We start from the raw sequence: 15857 nt of genomic DNA, 5'->3' as shown, positions 1-15857 counted from the left end.
TCGTCTTAGTTTTAGGTTTACCCTCTTTTTATTTTACCCCACCTAAATCAAAAATTATATTAGACCTTTCTAATTTTTAATATTGTAAACCACCCAGATATATGTGATGGTCGGCATATCAAGCCATGAATAAACTTGAAACTTGAAAACTTGAACTTCAAAATATGTGCGTACTGTGCGCTGAAAAGGTTCTCTTTTTTTGAGAGGGCATGTCAAATTATCTTTAATCTTCTTAAAAGAGGAATGATTTTATAAAATACCTGCGATATACAGTGGTGCCTCGCATAACGGACGCCTCGCACAGCGAACGCTGCGCATAACGAACTTTTTGTCTTGCTCCCTATAACGAACTTCGTTTCACACAACGAAGTCGCCCGAGGGGCCCGGGGGGGGGGGGCGGAACTACTCTCGCCGCTTCCTAATGTGAGCCGGGAACAGCAGCACCCTCTTGTCTGAATGCAGTGTTCCATCATCTCCCTCCACCTTACCTTAGATGCCGAGTTTTCCGGCTTTCTTTTTCGGCCAGCCACACACTTTCAAAGAGCAGCACATGCGCGCATGCTCTGTTGTTCAATCTTCTCCTCTGACGCAACCGGAAACCGGAAGTTGCAGGAGAGGAGAACATTGATCAACTTCAGCAGCTGCGCGTGCACAGCTTTTTGAAAGCGTGCGGCTGGGTGAAAAAGAAAGCTGGCAAACTCTGCATATAAGGTGAGGTGGAGGGAGGGAAATGTAGGGCTGCAGAACGAATTATTTTGTTTTACATGTATTCTTATGGGAAAACGCGTTTCACACAACGAACGTTTCACATAACAAACTTGCTCCTGGAACGGATTAAGTTCGTTGTGTGAGGCACCACTGTACTTCATATACTCGTAAATCTTGACCAAAATCATAGCTAACTCCTGCTTGCTACCAAACCGATAGTCTGGAGCGTTGTTGTCACGGCCCTGAAACAGTGGCTTAAAAGCCATGAAACAATTGTCAGCCTGGCTGTTTCCTAACTAGCTTGTTGTTTTCTAGTTAGTTTTGACTATTTTCAGGCTCCCGCCTGCCAGTAATAAGTTATATGCGAAAGTATTTTTTGTCAGTGATGCTTCGGTGGAAGACAGTGGGAACACCTCTCCGTGTCTGAGGTTTTTCTTTCGCCTTAAAATACTTTTTCTGGCATTGGTGTGTACTGACCAAATGGCGTGATTGTTTTCTAACACACAGATATCACATGAGCTCTTACCACCTATAAACTAGATGGTAGTAACTGGCAAATTCTATAAAAGATGGCTAAAGTTAGGATCCTAAATCAATGCACCTAGCTAAGCTAGTTGCTTAATTAACCCCCACCCCCACCCCCACCACCCCCACTCCCTTTTATGAAGCCATGTTAGCATTTTTTTTATCGCCGGCTGCAGCGGTAAAAGATCCAATGCTCATAGAATTCCTATGAGCATCGGAGGTTTTACTGCCATGGCTGGTGATAATAAACACTAACACGGCTTCATAAACAGGGGGGGAGGAGGAGGGATAATTATTTAAAAAGCTTAATCGGAGCTGATAACAAGTAATTAGCACTTCATATTTGGCGTAATTAATTAATTTAATTTAGTTTTTAAAATTTCATTCATGCTGCAAATGTACAAAGCTAAGCGGTTTACAACATACATACATAGAATATATATAGCATTAGAACTTACATTTTTCCCATGCTTAAATTAAAATTTATTAGATGGTAGGCTCCTAGATTGGTAGGTCCCTGCCACTTTCACTTAGGCGCCTAGTCCAATGGCCTTACCAGAAAGTAGGCGTGGTTAGGAGCGGATTGTGGGCGGATCATGGGCGAACACAATTTACGTGAGTAACCAACCATTTAGTGCCAATAATTGGGTGCTAATAATTAAGCGCTAATTGACAACAATTAGAATTTACATGTACATCTTGGTAGGCATCTATATACGTATATAAAATTGGATGTATCTGTATGTATGTTCCAGCATAATTCTGAAATGCATGGAGAGATTTCAACCAAACTTGGTATACATATGACTTACTATCTGGGGAAAAATACTGTGGGAAAATGCAGGTGGGAAGGGGGTGACATGTAAATATTATCAAAAACGACAGATAATTGGGATAAATAAATATCTGGACAATGCCAGGTAATCAGCTAGTTGTTCTATAAAGATTCACACATAAATTTTTGTGCATGGATCTACAAAGGTGATGTGGCCATGGTAGGGTCATGGGCATGCCAAGAATTTGCACACAGTGTTACAGAATACTGCAGATCCATGCCTTATTTAGGTACAGGGATTTACACCAAATTTCATTCATTTGGTGTAAATCCTTGCCACTAAAAAGATGTGGATTCTGCCGCTAGCTGCTATTGTATAAATGCTACCCAGCTCAGAGCACCATAGATAGAATAGCACTTTCGTAGCACTCATTTTTACAATGCCGATTTTTTTTTTTTTATTCACACTAAAGATGGCACTATTTAACTCTATTTCATTAATGGTTGGGAGTTATACAACACAAGTCTCCAATACTTCACCCAACCTCCACGGTATCCAACATCCCTCTCCACAAAATTACAAGTTGTTCCACATGCTCTCATATATTTCAAATCTGGCAAAAATGTGGCCTCAGGTACACCTCCTCTGAGTAAGATGGTGGACATAATGGCTCTGGGGGATCCTTGATAAAGCAAATTGTTGCGAAACATGTCGGATCATGTAACCCAGTAGCATACTAAGCTAAGTATACAATTTATTTGAATATGTTTAAATAGAATAATCTCAAGGAAACTTCTAAAACTTCTAAAAAGATGATGGTGGATAAAAAAGTTAAAAAGTAAAAAAAAAAGTTTACCTAAATAACTGCAATAAAAGAATGTGGGCCAATGAGGAATAAAAACACCGGTATCCCTATCGCTATTGAACATTACTAAGGGTGGAGGAGGTGTACCTGAGGCCACATTTTTGCCAGGTTTGAAATATATGAGAGCATGTGGAACAACTTGTAATTTTGTGGAGAGGGATGTTGGATACTGTGGAGGTTGGGTAAAGTATTGGGGATTTTTTTTTTTCTGGCACTATATATAGAATTTGGTCTTCTATGTGTTCTAGTTCTGCTTTTATCTGACATGTGCCAATACACTTCTTGAGCCTGAAGGGATACATATGAGATACAATATCAGAAAGGACAATTTCACCATTAATATGAAGGCAAAAAAGATGGTGTTTATTATTCATATGCTTGTTAATTGGAGGTGATGCTTGATACTAAGCTGACTATGGGGGAACACTTTTCTCAGGTGGCTACAGTACCCTTTAATCAGCTGCTCATTACAACACATCTTAAGCCTTATTTAGAGCATGAAGATCTGTGGATGGCAACGGTTCATCTATTAATCATTGCAAGAATGTTTTACTGTAATTCTAATCTGCCAGGCAGCCTAAATGTAAGGTGGACATTCATCACTCGTCCAGAATACAGTGGGATGACTTCTGGTTGGGTTAAAAATGTTGGTCATATCATGCCAACTTTGCTTCACACTGGTCGTCTGTGGTTTTAACCCTCTCTTCTATGAAATCGCGCTAGCAGTTTCTAGCGTGGGGAGCCGCGCTGAATGGACCGCGCTGCTCCCGACACTCGTAGGAACTCAATGAGCATCGGGAGCAATGCGGTCCATTCAGCGCAGCTCTCTGTGCTGAAAACCGCTAGCGCAGTTTCGTAGAAGAGGGGGTAAGAGTCCAGTTCAAAATGTGGGTGTTTCTGGCTTTTGACAGGGAATGGTCTGATATACTTGCAGAAGTGACTAGAGCGTTTTCAGCTTACTAAGACTTTCCATTCTTCTCAAGACAATTTGTAAGGCAGCCAACTTTGAAGGCTGGGAAATGGATCAATACTAAGGGGGGGAAAAATGATTGCTTTGTGTAAGAAGATCAATTTGTGAAATGCTATCCCAAAGGGATTTGGAGCAATAGAATCTTATTCATGCTTTTGTAAACAATGTGCAGCATGATATTTAGTAAAGTGTATCTATTTGAATCATTTATATTCCACATATCCTACAATTCTAAGTAAGCAAGCATTTTTCCCTAACTGTTCTGGTGGGTTCCCACTCTATCTAACGTACCTGAAGCAAGGGGGGTTAAGTGATTTGCCCAGGGTCACAAGGAGCAGTGTGGGATTTGAACCCACAACTTTAGGGTGCTGAGGCTGTAGCTCTAACCACTGCACCACACACTCACCACACTCCTTATATTCATGTGATTTGTGTTGTTTGTGGGTTTTTATGATGTATCACCCTTAAACCAATTGATAGACACTATAGTGTGGTCTGTTCTTCTACGATATGATTTTCTTTAACCCTATAGTAGTAACTTAAGGAAAAGGTTACGTCAAGTGCTTGCAGCTGCATGATTTTAGATCCAGTCTTATCATACCAGCCTAATACAAGCTATCATTGGTGCCTTTTTATTTTCCCTTTTATTTTTGACTAATTTATTTTTTTAATTTTTTACTATTCATTTAATTAAAAAATTTTTTTTCCAAAACTAAGCAAAGTATCTCTATTAAATTATTGTTTATTTTATGTTAGTAATCCAGGGGCTGTCAAGCTATTTCTTATAGTCTATTCAATATTATACTTAGCTTTAACTCCCCAATAAGCCGGGAATATGATCTTCTCTTCAAAGAAGAACTTAGGGGGGAGGGTTATTTGAGTGGGCAGACTTGTTGGGCCGAAGGCCCTTTTCTGCCGTCATATTCTATGTTTCTATATTTCTCTCAGCTTAGCATGTAGCTGATAAGTTTCGGCGTCCTCCTTTTCTGTAGTGATGTGCTTCTATGCTTAACGGAGCATCCCCGTTTCACTCTACCCAGAGCTTCATCAGAAATACGTCCACACCCTTCACTGAAGTAAGCTACGTGTTTTCACACAAGGACATTATTGTTGAAGGATTCAATTTTTATGATGTATGGCATGTGAATTTTATGTGCCTTTTGTTTTCTGAGTGTTTCCCTGTCATTCTTTATTGTATTGTATGTTTGTTGCCCCCTTGAGCTTGCGGGATGGGTGGACCCCTTTTTTGCCTTGCCTGGAATCACTCTGACCTACAGCCATGTTGGCCTGTTCAGTTCCTGAGGAAGGGGCTATTGCCTTGAAACCCTGCTGGGTCGGTCTTTGATCCAAAAAAAGCTGGACTCTCCTTACTATTATTTGATTACAGCACCTTTATTCAGCTAAGTAACTGGAGAGACAAGTGACTAATTTTTTCATTCTCTGTTCAGGTCAGTGGGTTAGGCATTCAGGGCATTGCAGAACAGTGAACTTTTTGGCTTCCACTTTTATATATATTTATTTAATGCACATTGTTTGCACTTGACTTGCACTTTAAAGCACCCAGGAGCACCCAGATGATGGTGTGCGGCTGGCAGTGAGTGGTAATCTCTGCTCAGTGTTTGCTGGCTTTGCTATTCTAAGCACTAGAGCTGCTCTTTGAGTCGCTCTTTAAAGCTTTCAAACTCACATTGAGGGTGCTCCTTATCTAAAAAATGTAGATTTGAGGTTTATATATTTTTGGTGGCGTCTAGGGAGTTTACTTTCCTGCAATGTCCTAGGGCATGCCCAACTTATATTTTGGTGTCTTTTAAGGATATTTTGTCTTGCGGTTTTTGCTATAGATCAGGGGTGTCCAACCTGTGGCCCAAGGACCGCATGCGGCCCCGTGAAGTATTTTGTGTGGCCCCGGTCGAGGGCGATGCAGTGTTTTCCTCTGCTGCCCCCAGGTGTTTACCGTCTTGCCGGCTCCCTCCTCTGTCTTGCTGCAGCGTTTGCGCATTTGTGCGGCCCCAGAAACATTTTTTTCGGCCAATGCGGCCCAGGGAAGCCAAAAGGTTGGACACCCCTGCTATAGATATAAAATACAAGACATCTCACAGCAAATCATTCAACTACCAAATAACAAAAGTGTGGAATTCACTTCCCATCACAACACAGTATGCATACTGTTTCACAAAAATCTAAAAACATGGCTTTTTAAGAAATCCCTACCGGGGATACCCAAACCTATTACTACTACTATTTATCATTTCACATCGCTGTACATTTAACATTCATTAAACGGTCCCTGCTCAGAAGAGCTTACAATCTAATTTGGACAGACAAGACATCTCAGAGTTGGGGAATTTCTAGCAGAAGGAATTTAATGGTAAGCTGCTATTTATGATATATTACCTCAGACTCTATGCACAATTTGATAACAATGATAACTTTATGAAGCATATATAATTCTTTACAATATCTCATATAATTCCCAAAAATTAACATGTTTAACTCTATATAGAATTCTATGTAGCCATATGCTGCTTCTAACCATGAGGATTCAGCGGGATATAAGATCCTCATAATATTTGCGCATGCAACTCAGAGCGCCCACGTATATAGACTTCAGGAGAAATTAAAGTAATCAGTCAATCAATAAATATACTGATTTGGTTAATGTATGTCGCCCTCAACAGTACACATTTTACCAGCCTCATTCATAATATAACATTTACAGGGACCTGAATTATAGATGAACAAAATTCCTTCACTGAAGTAAGCTACGTTTTTTCACACAAGACCTTTCCAACTGCTACTCATTTTCTTCTCAAAGCCAAAGCTAAGAATCCATTCGGTGCACAATCTACTTTTCCTGTATTTTAAGCACTTCAGAATAATAACCAGCAGATTTAATTAAAGTGCAAAGATGATAATGTTAGACAGTATAGTTCAAATATGATATAAGAAAAAGGTTAAATATTGTAGAGTGGCACTCAACACTTTCAGCCATAAGAGAATTAGAGAATGCTAATAATTAATTATAGCCGCCTTCCTTAAAAGAGGCTTTTTCTTCATTTGAGTGGCATTCTAATCAAATCTTAAAATATACTGAAATACACAGTGATAAGCACATGTATTGCAGTCAACCAGTGCTATATGAGGATAAAGCACACAAAGGAATAAGGTGTGGAACAACAATAAATATTGTAAAATGTAGCATGGATTGTGAATTTTTGTTCATGTCATTTCGCATCTGTAAAAGCCAATACAAAATTTATGCAAGATCACTAATGAACTGAAGAATCACGCAAATTGGCTCATTAGAAATTTCCCTAATTTAAGGCCCTCTTATTAAGCTGCGGTAGAGATTTCTAGCATGGCCCAGGGCCCTAGATGCTCAAGTTTCAAGTTTATTAGTTACTTGATATATTGTCTATTACAAATATCTAAATGGTTTACAATAAGATTAATAATATAAAAAAATAAAAACTCTAGTTAAAAATAAAAGAGGAATAGACAGACTAAATGAGACTAACACAAAACCAGGCGGAAAAGGGGGAATGGGAAACATAATTACATCGAGATCATAAGTTTTAAAAAAGTAAGGGAAATGGGAAATCACAATAGAATGGGATGCTCTTAGGAATTCTATGAGCGCTGGAGCATTTAGCGTCCCAGGCCACAGCAGGGGAGGAGGGTAAATTTTCTGCAGAAAATCTCACAGATTGACAATTCAGTGAGGCATAATTAAATTTTGGGGTCCCAGAAGTGACATCAGAGAGAGCGCTGGTGCTGAGCGGGCAGCAACCTTGCGCCGGGGAAGTAAAAAAAAAGTATGGGGAAGGCAAGGAGAGGAGTGTGGGGGAGGAGAGGAGGAAGGGTACTGCACCCTTAGCAAAATGGCACCCAGTGCAGACCGCCCCCCACCCCCCCACTCTTACTAAGCCACTGCGTATGACTACTATAAGGGGTCAGATCGTCTATATTTCTTTATATGGATATTCTGACCCCTAGCCGTAGTTAAGCAAGACTACCACTAGGGGTGTCATTTTGCAGCTGAGGATGGACAAGGCAGGAGCAACCGAGCATTGGTCTTGCCTGACAAGCCCCCCTGGATCCTAGAGGACCTTTGGATGCCCTGGACCCCCAGAGGACCCTCACCCTGAACCCCCAGTTGATGCACTGATTTTTAGAAAGCTATTGACAAAGGTCCTCATAAGAGACTTCTGAGAAAATTAAAGAGTCATGGGATAGGAGGCAATGTTCTGTTGTAGATCAGGAATTGATTATTGAACAGAAAACAATGGTAGGTTAGGATTAAATGGCCATTTTTCTCTGTGGAGGAGAATGAATAGTGGAGTACCACAGGGATCTGTACTGGGACCAGTGCTATTTAACATATTTATAAATGATCTGGAAATCAAAACATCAAGTGAGATGATTAAATTTGCAGATGACACAAAACCACTCATAGTAGTTAAAACACATGTGGACTGTGAAAAATTGCTGGAAGACCTTAGGAAATCAGTAAACTGGGCATCCAAATAGCAGCTGAAATTTAATGTGGACAAATGCAAAGCGATGCACATTGGGAAAAATAATCCAAATCATGGTTACCTGACATTGGATTCCACCTTAGGGATTAGCACCAAAGAAAAAGATATAGGTTTCATTGTAGACAGTATGCCGAAATCTTCAGACAAGTGTGCTGCGGTAACCAAAGAAGCAAATACTGTAGGATGCTAGGAATTATTAGGAAAGGTATGGTAAATAAGACCAAGAATATTATAATGCTCCTGTATTACTCAATGATGCAACCTCACCTTGAATTTTGCATTCTATTCTAGTCACCATATCTCAAAAAAGATATAGCGGAATTAGAAAAGGTTCAAGTGCAGTCATAAAGGAAACAGAAATCCTCTCATATGAAGAAAGGCTAAATTGTTAGGGCTCTTCAGCTTGGAAAAAGAGACAGTTGGGGGGGAGGGGAGGATATGATTGAGACCTACAAAATCCTGACTGGCATAGAACAGGTAAAAGTGAACTGATTTTTTACCCTTTCAAAAATTACAAAAAACTAGGGAACATTTAATAAGGTTACATGGAACTACCTTTTAAACAAATAAGAAGAAATATTTTTTCACTCAACGAATAGTTAAGTTCTGGAACTTATTGCCAGAGGATTTGGTAACCACAGTTAGTGTAGCTGGATTTAAAAAAGGTTTGGACAAATTCCTGGAGGAAAATTCTATAGTTTGATATTGAGACAGTTGTGAAGGAAGCCACTGCTTGCCCTTAAATCGATAGCATGGAATTTTGCTACTATTTGGGTTTCTGCCAAGTACTTGTGACCTGGAATGGTCACTGTTGGAAACAGGGTACTGGGCTAGATGGATCATTAATCTGACCCAATATGGCTGTTCTTATTTTGGCACTAAGGTACACTTTGCAGCCAATTGAGACACCGTTATCTATCGGTCTTCTCTAATCAAGGCATCCATCCTGTCAATGTGCTCTTGTGTGCACGATGTCGATGAGTGACCAGAATGACCTTTGTCGGTTACACCTGTTTTCCCACTTTAACCCTTTTTACCCACTCATGAACCTTTCATTGATTCACGGTGCAATATCTGACGGTGAATTTCCACAGTTTTCACTCCCTCTGCCAAAAGAAAGTTCAGAGAAGGCGCTGCAGCCACCAGCTTCGGCCATGAAGAGGAGCGACCCCCACGACCACCACCGCCACCGTGAAGGGGAGGCCATGGTTGGCCCGGATGGCACGGTCATCGAGGCGCCGCGCATGGTCAGAGAGGCATGGGCGGTGCCTGTCCAGAAAGGAGACAGATTCAGCGAATTTGGCATGCAGGAGGAGTGTGTGAATGTCTCAGACGAGTTGAGGACCGGAGACACTGGATTTGGGGCTTCCGGTTTGCTGACTAGGATCGGATGACACCTGGAGAAGTTTGGCAGCCAGAGCAGTGAAGTCATTTCAAGCTGGACTTCAGTCTTGACTGTTTTGTTTTTATTTTCACTTTGTTTTTAGTTTATGATATATATTTTTTTAATCTCATTCATTAAGAACATAAGAAGTTGCCTCCGCTGAGGCAGACCAGAGGTCCATCTCGCCCAGCAGTCCGCTCCCGCGGCGGCCCATCAGGCCCATTGCCTGATCAGTGGTCCCTGGTTATTCCTATACCTGCCTCTCACTCCTATCCCTGTACCTAACTCTACTCTTATCTGTACCCCTCAATCCCTTTGTCCTCTAGGAACCTATCTAAACCTTCTTTGAAGCCCTGCAACGTGCTCCTGCCTATCACAGCCTCCGGAAGCGCGTTCCATGTATTCACCACTCTCTGAGTGAAAAAGAACTTCCTAGCGTTTGTTCTAAACCTGTCCCCTTTCAACTTCTCCGAGTGCCCCCTTGTACTTGTGGTTCCCCATAATTTGAAAAATCTGTCCCTGTCTACGTTTTCTATGCCCTTCATGATCTTGAAGGTTTCTATCATGTCTCCTCTAAGTCTCCGCTTCTCCAGGGAGAACAGCCCCAGCTTTTTCAGTCTGTCAGTATATGAGAGGTCCCCCATACCTTTTATTAGCTTAGTTGCTCTTCTCTGGACTCTCTCAAGTACTGCCATGTCCTTCTTGAGGTACGGCGACCAGTACTGGACACAGTACTCCAGATGCGGGTGCACCATTGCACGATATAGTGGCAGGATGACTTCCTTCTTCCTGGTCGTGATACCTTTCTTAATGATGCCCAACATTTTGTTTGCTTTCCTTGAGGCTGTGGCACACTGCGCCGACGCCTTCAATGTTGTGTCTACCATCACTCCCAGGTCTCTTTCAAGGTTACTTACCCCTAGCGGTGATCCCTCCATTTTGTACGTGAACATCGGGTTCTTTTTCCCTACATGCATGACCTTGCATTTCCCTATGTTGAAGCTCATTTGCCACTTTTTGGCCCATTTTTTCCAGCGTCGTCAAATCCTTTTGGAGATCTTCGCAGCCTTCCGTGGTTTTGACCCTGCTGTTTTGCTACTTGTTTTGTTTTTATTTTATTATTTAATTTTCATTTAAATTTCCCCAGAATTCCATTGTTTCAATGGTTCTCCCTTCTGCATCTATTCCTATCTCCCCTCTTTTCAACCTTTCAAAGTCCTTTAGATCATTGTAGTCTTATTAGAATGTTTTTTTTTTCTTATTTTTCTCCTCTATCTCTATTTTTTATTTCTTTATTACTCTACTAATTGTCATTTTTCCAGGTACTTTAGTTAGATTGTGAGCCTTCGGGACAGTAAGGGAATTTCTAAGTACCTATCTTACTTATAATTTTAATGCACCCTAATGTATATTTTCTGTAAACCGCTTAGAACCTAACGGAATTAGCGGTATACAAGAAATAAATTACATTACATTACATTACTACTACACATTGTTTTTTGATGGTACAATCTTGCAGTGGAGCATACATGTTTCTAACCTCATGGCTGCCACGTGGCTAAAGGCCGAGCGCTGCACTGTGCGTGGCCAAACTATTCAACAGGCAATGTACGAGTACTTATGTGGCATTTTGCTTGCTCTGTTCCAGTTATCGTGTAATTTAACAATTGCCTTTCATTTTTGATTCGCCCTCGTACACATGCAGAAAATAAGCAGCAGAAACCCATTACTATTTCTACATGTAGCTGTGCAGTGTTGCATACCTACACATGTATGCATGGCCGACCAAGTAAGGAGTTTACATTTTTCTTCATTTCAGAGGCAGAAATAAGGGATTAAAAATGAATCCCTTAATCTCTCATGCAAAGCTCAGGCCAAAACAAGCACTTTTTAACATTCTGTTTATGCTTTGAGCTAGTGCAAAGCCTGGCTAGGAAATTTATTCCCATAAAGGTATATTCCCTTTGTAAAATGAGGAATATGTGTGTAGATTTTTGTTTTCCATCCAAGGCAGCTTTAACCATCATCCCTTCAAATCTCTGTGTGATGTGGATCATCAGTATACATAACAGCCTTCTGAAATTGCTGTTCACAGATGCATGAAATCTGGAAATGTATAGGGTGAGGGAAAAAATAAAACTAAGCTCTAAGAGGGGTTTTTTGTGGGGTTTTTTGCTGCTTTCTCAGCAACCGCTTGAAATTTTAGTGTGCTGTGAGTGAAATAAGATTATCTTCAAACACCCCCCTCCCCCATTACAAAACCACAGAAGAAGTTTTTAATGCAGGCCGGCGCGCTGGATGCTCTGCTCTGCTCCCGACACCCATAGGAACTCTATGAGCGTCGGGAGCAGCACAGAGCATTCAGCGTGCCAGCCAGTTTTGTAACCGGCGTGCTTTCGCGGTTTTATAAAAGGGTGGGGGAGGGGTGTTAGTGAAGTTACAGACTTTGAGCATGACCAACCAGCGGTTTTTGCGCATTCAAAAATGTTTGCACTGTAAAACTACTCTATTATACTGTTAATGATGTCACGGTGATGTCTGAAGGGCACCCAAGCTCCACCCAAAGCCGCAAACAATTGCTGACTTGAAGGAAGCACTGCAGATTATCTGGGACAGCCTAGCACAGGGACCAATCGACAAGGCTGTTAAGAGCTTCCCGCAGTAACTGCTGAAGGCCTATGTTAAAGCTGGGGGTGGATGCTTTCAACATTCACAATGACTGCAAAATTCTGACAATTGTTAATTGCATCGTTTGAATGACATTATTTTACTATGTTCTAGCTGGAACAAAAATCACTGGGTAGTAACTTTAAAATGTCACTAGCATCAAGATAGCTTACAATAATTAAAAGTTTGTTTAATAGTGATACGTTTAAGTATGATAACTAAATGAAGATGTGGCATTCCTTATTGAAATTCAAAGTGGTTGCTTGGAAAACTGTAAAAATAAACTATAGGGGTTACTTTTTTTGCCTCAACCTGTGCCTCTAATGACGTGGAGATGAATCTACAATAAGCCCCTTTATAATCTACACATGCGATTCCACTCATACCCTACACCAGGGATTATTGTAGCGCAAGAATAGATATCAAAACAGAAATTTGTAAAGGTGAGGACCACAGTAATGTTTAAAATTTAATAAACATACTATAAATGATGACGTCAAGCAGTATCACTGCTACATAAATGTCAGCTCCAGAATGGCTGTTTTCTCAGCTTATGTTCATCAGTTTTGTTTTATATCCTCGGGAAGGTATTAAAGACTTGCAGACTGTGTATGTTGGCTCTTGACCTTTAATGGCAATCAATAGGCTAGAGCAGAGGTAGGAAACTCCAGTCCTCGAGAGCCGTATTCCAGTCGGGTCTTCAGGATTTCCCCAATTAATATGCATGAGATCTATTTGCATGCACTGCTTTTTCATTGGGGAAATCCTGAAGACCCGACTGGAATACGGCTCTTGAGGTCCGGAGTTCCCTACCCCTGGACTAGAGTGAGAGAAGACTTATGTGATCCAGCCACTTCAGGTATAATGACTTGTTTAGATGACACGTTTATGGGGCATGTATATCATTTTCTTTTCAACTCTTTCAAGGGTGCTGCAGGAAGAACGCCTTTTATTTATTATTTATTTATTTATTTAAAAACTAATCTTATAGCCCGTTACATTAACGGGTGCTAGAATATATGTGTGTGTGTCTCTCTTTATTTCTTTTTCTCTCTCTCTCTCCTTAGCCGCTTTCTTTCTTTCTGTCTTTCTTTTTCCTTGGCTGTCCATCACCACCCCTTGCCTGCTCCCCCTGTCCATTCTCCCTTCCTTTTACCTCCCCTGTGTCCACCACCACCCCTTCACAGCTCTTCTTATGCAGCAGCAGCCCTTCTCCCTTTGTTTTACCTCCCCCCTGTCCAGCAGCACCTTCCTTCTCCCCCTGTCCAACATTAGGCCTCCGTTCCTTTTTCTTCACCCACCCCCTGTCCATCAGCACCTCTTTCCTTCTCCCCCTGTCCAGCAGTAGGCTTCCCTTCCTTTTTCTCCCCCCCCTCCTCCTTCTTATCCCTATGATACAGTTACCTTGCTCTGCCCCTGATCAGAGGTTCCCGACAGCCACCCAGTTGCACCCATTGGAAAAGTTCCCTCTGCGGCATCCCGCACCCCTCCTGACGTGACTCTTGCTGTCTTTCTTTCTGTCTGTCTCTGTCCCTGGCCCCCTTTGTCTGTTTGTCTTTCTGTATATCTCCCTGTACCTGTGTCTTTCTTCTTGTCTTTCTGTCTCCCTTCCTCCCTCTGTCTGTGTATCCAAAGCAGCATTCCCTCCCCCTCCATTTCCCTCCCCCCACACCAGTTCCCTGTGCACCTGCCCCTGTGTCTTGCTTCTTGTCTTTCTGTCTCCCTTCCTCCCTCTGTCTGTGTGTGCAAAGCAGCATCCCCTCCCCCTCCATTTCCCTCCCCCCACACCAGTTTCCTGTGCACCTGCCCCTATGTCTTGCTTCTTGTCTTTCTGTCTCCCTTCCTCCCTCTGTCTGTGTGTGCAAAGCAGCATTCCCTCCCCCTCCATTTCCCTCCCCCCACATCAGTTCCCTATGCACCTGCCCCTGTGTCTTTCTGTCTCCCTTCCTCCCTCTGCTTGTCTGTCCAAAGCAGCATTCCCTCCCCCTTCCATTTCCCTCCCCCCACACCAGTTCCCTGTGCAGCAGCATTATTGTTTCCTCTACCCCCTTTCCCTTCCCACAGTCGCGACTACAAACGCGGGCCCGAGTCCTTTGCCGCCCCCCCTTCCCTTCCCGCGGGTCCGACTACACTTGGCGATTCAAGCAGCGTGTCCAGCAGTCTTCACACGCTGCTTCGGGTCCTTCTACTGGCCTGATTTACTCTGGCACGTCCAGCGTGTGAAGACTGCTGGACACGCTGCTTAAATCGCCAGTCGGGGCCGCGGTAAGGGAAGGGGGGGTGGGCGGCAAAGGACTCGGGTGCCGGGCAGCGGAAATCTTCTTCTACCTTGCCTCTCCTCCACCGTCGGGAGTCAGCGCCAGGAGCTTTAACAGCTGGTGGTTCCGCGTTGAAACAATCCCGCGCCTCTTTTAAAACTGTCACGCCGCTGGAGCCGGGAGGCGATGCAGAGGGCAGGGGGTGAGCCGCTGCATGCGCACTTCCTAGCTACAGCTCACGGAAAATGGACGCACGCTTAGGAAGTGCGCATGCGCGGCTTACCGTTTTATTATATTAGATTTATATACCCCATAAAAACTATGCGGTTTACAAATTTACATGCATACATATTAAAAATGCTAAACATGTTTCAACAAGACAAACATAATAAAACATTAAAACCTTCTATTAAATTCGTCCTACAAGATGGAAAGACAAAGGGCTCCTTTTACGAAGGCGCAGTAGCGGTTTAACGCGCGTAATAGCACACGCTAGCCGCTACCGCTTCCTCTTGAGCAGGTGGTAGTTTTTCGGCTAGTGTGGGGTAGCGCATGATTAAAAGTCGCACGCGCTAAAGCTGCTAACGCGGCTTCGTAAAAGGAGCCCAAAATCCCATAAAAACATTTACAGGATGGGAAACACAAATTTCCCATGAGTGAAATTTCAGTATAATATAAGACTGGTCATATACCCTTCTCCTTTACAAAGCTGCACTAGCATTTTTAGCGCCGGCCGCGGCGGTAACAGTGCCGACACTCATATAAGCACTAAAAATGCTAGCGCCCTTTTGTAAAGGAGGGGGATATTGAGTTCCAAATTGTAAAACTGAATTTTAAAAAGTCTCTGGCTTCTAATACAATAAAGAGATTGCTTTAAAAGGCCTCTGCAATGTTCTTCCCTCAGGTCTTCTACTTCAGTCCATTCAATATACTGTACTGCTGCACGACTCAAATTCCATGAGAGCCGCCATGCTCACATTACCCCTCGCCTCAAGTCACTTCATTGACTCCCCATCGATTTCTGAATACAGTTCAAACTCCTCTTACTGACTTACAAGTGCATTCACTCTGCATCCCCTCCATATCTCTCCTCACTTTGCACCCTATATGCTCCCCCCCTCTCCTTCTCCTCCTCCACCAACTCCAGACTCCATCCCTTCTATCTT

The 15857-nt window shown here is 42.4% G+C and overlaps 1 protein-coding gene across 2 annotated transcripts in view; it reads left to right on the top strand.

Moving 5' to 3' along the window:
* The window catches only part of SPHKAP (SPHK1 interactor, AKAP domain containing), a 207270-nt gene that overhangs the window by 125922 nt on the left and 65491 nt on the right, over positions 1–15857 (top strand). The window lies entirely within an intron of this gene.

This window comes from Geotrypetes seraphini, chromosome 9 (assembly GCF_902459505.1).
Source record: "Geotrypetes seraphini chromosome 9, aGeoSer1.1, whole genome shotgun sequence".
Classification (NCBI taxonomy): domain Eukaryota; kingdom Metazoa; phylum Chordata; class Amphibia; order Gymnophiona; family Dermophiidae; genus Geotrypetes; species Geotrypetes seraphini.
Note: the sequence above shows the minus strand (reverse complement) of the source record. Positions and strands in the feature narration are given on the sequence as shown.